The sequence below is a fragment of the Panicum virgatum genome, chromosome 6N, assembly GCF_016808335.1.
Source record: "Panicum virgatum strain AP13 chromosome 6N, P.virgatum_v5, whole genome shotgun sequence".
Lineage (NCBI taxonomy): Eukaryota > Viridiplantae > Streptophyta > Magnoliopsida > Poales > Poaceae > Panicum > Panicum virgatum.
In genome coordinates, this window is record NC_053150.1 from 1,944,882 (window position 1) to 1,948,241 (window position 3,360).

The 3,360-nt window shown below is 39.3% G+C and overlaps 1 long non-coding RNA gene across 1 annotated transcript; it reads right to left on the minus strand.

The window, feature by feature from the left end:
- Positions 1 to 386: 386 nt before the first annotated feature.
- LOC120680198 lies at positions 387 to 2,072 on the minus strand. The gene is made up of 3 exons (XR_005677519.1): positions 1,901 to 2,072; positions 1,419 to 1,535; positions 387 to 818 (listed from the first exon to the last, which is right to left on the minus strand). It is a non-coding gene; the product is annotated as an uncharacterized LOC120680198 (long non-coding RNA).
- Between the last annotated feature and the right edge of the window lie 1,288 nt (positions 2,073 to 3,360).

A 3,360-nucleotide genomic window follows, 5' to 3' on the forward strand; every position in this document is an offset into this window, starting at 1 on the left:
TTGGGCACTCGGCAAAGCCCTAAATGCACTTGGCAAAGATTTTGGCGCCCACAGCATACACCACACGGCAACCAAAGACTCGACAAAGCCGTGTTTGCCGAGTGTTTTTCATCGGGCACTCGGCAAAGCTGCTTAGTTGGCTCTCGGCAAAAAAAAAGTTAGGGGGACGGCCAAATAACGGTAACGGAGGGTTTGCCGAGTGCCTGGACTAGGCACTCGGCAAAGATCCAGGGTTTGCCGAGTGCCTGGATCAAGGCACTCGGCAAAAACCCTTGGTTTGCCGAGTGCAAAAGAAATGACACTCGGCAAAGACCCAACTTTGCCGAGTGCCTTTGCAATGACACTCGGCAAAGAGCTAAAAAATAATATATTTACAAACACAAATCTGCGTGATTACAATTTTTTAAAACAGCCAAAAGAGATAAGAAAATAATATACACACGTAGGTCCGCATCCATGATTACAACAAATCCAATTTGTAGGATAGTTTTATACTTTCATATACATGTTGTTTACAACTTGTACATACAGACTTGTATGTTTCTGTTACCACCTTTGAACTATTGCAATAAAAGGAACAAATGAGTTCTCTACTAAATATATATCTTCTTAGATCTAGAGAGAACCTCATATGACAGATTACTTAAAATTCTAGAACTCCTTGTGTACATGACGGCTCACCAGCTAGTCAACTTGTCATCTGAAACTGTACACAAGCTCAGTATAACCTAGACTGAAGGTCAACTGTAGTTCATCTTGAAGTTGAACTAAAGTAAGATGACACTTTCTGGTAGCTCCACCCCATTGTATTTTTGTACCTGACCAAGTGACCAAATTAAATGAATAAGATGCACGGCAGCCAATGTTCAAGTTGTGTGGATAGAAAAGAATTAGTAGTGATGGAAGTATCAATTCAATTTGCTGCCGACATCAAGGTCAATTGTCCTTTATAAATTCTTGAACTCAACAACAAACAAAATCTGAGCAGGAAACATACATGTTCAGTTTGATTCAGAACAAAGTAAAAAAGTGCTGGTATATTTCGGATGCACAAAGAGGCCTTAAATGTCTACATGTTTAAAGAGAGATGACTTCTGAACTCAAAAAAAATTCCAATTGAATAGATAGTATATAGGTGTAAGGGCACAATTCAATTTAAGAAAAAAGTGCTGATCTACTTGTTCCCACAAAATAACAGCATCTCTAAATAAAGAACACATATTACCAATTTAGACAGAAAAACCTAAATTATGGCCAGGGCAACATAGAAATGGAGACACATTACATATATAAATATATCTAGTCTAAGTTTGGCATGCATGCAGGAAGCTTTTAACACACTATCACCACATTGATGCAATCATTCGTATACAATGAATCATAAAAAAGAGGACTGAATTTTGGAGCCACACACTTACAGCCACCAACGTATGCTCTCCAGTTATCTTAACAGATTGTATTGAATTGAACCATGCTGCTTGCATTCTCGTTGACTGCACACAAATCCTCAGCACAACACCTAGCAGCATTTTAACCTGTACGAAACAAGTAATGTGCTATAAGTTGTAGCGAGGACCAACCTGTACCATATAAAGGCAACCTATAATAAACAGTCACAACCGGAGTTATTGTGTGCCACAACGAAATTGTGTACTTCAGATTTCATTCATGGTGAGGAAAAAAAAACTATGTTTTTTTATGACGCATTAAAGGACTTCAAACCCAACACTATTTTTCAGTTTACTAGAATGCTACTCTCTAGTTTAAACTATACAAGAATCATTAGTTTACTGCTCGCTGCCACATCTTCAACTGACAAACAAATTCCTCAACGAGATAAACCACAAACGCTACGAGCCATTTGCTACTAACTACAAGTCACGAGACCAAGAGACCAAACCTGCGGACTGCTCAGGAGGGGGCAGCGGTGGGGAAGCAGCTGATGCAAGCGACAGCAGCAGCACATGTCGCCGAGCGTGCGCCAACCATCGCGAGCAAAAGGAGGACCCCTGAGCGCCGAGCGGGAGGACGGGAGTCGACCGCCGGCCGGGAGCGCCCCGCAGCCGTGCGCCACGCCCTGCAGGACGCAGTAGCGGATGCCAGTGCGAGCAGCCTAAGTGATTGAGTAGCTGAACTTTGCCGAGTTCCCAAATCTAGCACTCGGCAAACCAGTTGTTTGCCGAGTGGTAGATCAAGGCACTCGGCAAAGTATTTTTTGTTTGTTTGTCGAGTTCCCAGACAAGGGCACTCGGCTATGTTTTTTTTCTTAGCTCATTTCCTTTTCCACAACGTGTTTCGCTAAATTTGTTCGAATATAATTCGAAAATACCTTGTCAAAATCAATGAACAATGCATATTGGATGCTTGTACGAATATTATTCCATTATTTCATACAGTTATCTCTCAAATTTGATTTATATGAATTAAAAATCTGTAATTGCAGTTAAAAATTAAAATTATCAAACGGATCCAAAAAATTACCAAAATTTCACATGAAACAATCGATGCTTTCTGTTGTCTACAGAAAAAGTTTTGAAGTCAAATCCCAATTCGACCATCATTTTGACTACAGGTCTTATCGAATCCTTCTCAGGTGTATGATTCTTCTTCGGAGATGCTTCGGATTGTAAGCAACGTATGTGATAAATTATGCAAAACCATCTCGATTTTTTACCATAGCCTTCACACACGATATCATGAGATCTTGACAAATTTCATGATTTTCAGAGTTTGTTTGCTTTTTATAGAATTTTAAAACAATTCCGCCACACGTTCGTGGTCATGTTTCGTTAACAAGATGTTCGAAATTTCCTTTCCACATGCCTGGATGTCACCTAACATTGGAGTCAATAACATGAATATAATTTTTTCATTCATTTTATTCCATTATTGGAATCACTTACAGTTCAAAATTGACTTATCCCCATAAATTTCCTTTAATGAAATAAATTAGCTAAATATAGCAAACAAGCTGGGAAATATACCAAATCTTAAAATGGAGTACCACGTACGATAGGAGGGTCAAATACAAAAAGTTTGATGGGAAAAAACTTCTTTTTTATTTATATTTGCCGAGTGCCAACGCAAGACACTCGGCAAACCCTGTACTTTGCCGAGTGTCAGAAATATACACTCGGCAAACCCTATACTTTGCCGAGTGTAAAAACTTACACTCGGCAAAGCCTAACGGCCATTAGTTAACTTGACCCGCGTACTATTATTTTGCTGAGTGTATTTTTTTGCTGAGTGTTTTTTTTTGTTTGCCGAGTGTATTTTGTCCTACACTCGGCAAAGTGAATATTTTGCCGAGTGTTTTATTTTTGCCGAGTGTATTTTGGAATACACTCGGCAAATATATTA